Genomic DNA, 289 nt, shown 5'->3' with positions numbered 1-289 from the left:
CTGCCCTAGAAGTTAGGCGCTGCTGAGGGCCGCTCATTGTGAACCATGGGCCCTTGGACGCCAGCGTGGCCGCTCCGAGGAGCAGAGTCGCCCCGAGGGTCTCAGGAGCGTGTCTGGAGCTGCGACCCCTCCCCGTGACCTCTGCGGTCTGGGTCCGTCTTTTGCCTCCTCCTGCCCTCACACCCCAGCGGGGCCTGGTTAACGTTTCTGGCAGTCCCTCCCCCACTGCCAGCGAGAATCTGGCCCGGCCCTGCTCAGCTCCCACGCCCAGTCTTGCTCTCCATCTCCC

The sequence above is a fragment of the Myotis davidii genome, unplaced genomic scaffold, assembly GCF_000327345.1.
Source record: "Myotis davidii unplaced genomic scaffold, ASM32734v1 scaffold609, whole genome shotgun sequence".
Lineage (NCBI taxonomy): Eukaryota > Metazoa > Chordata > Mammalia > Chiroptera > Vespertilionidae > Myotis > Myotis davidii.
Note: the sequence above shows the minus strand (reverse complement) of the source record.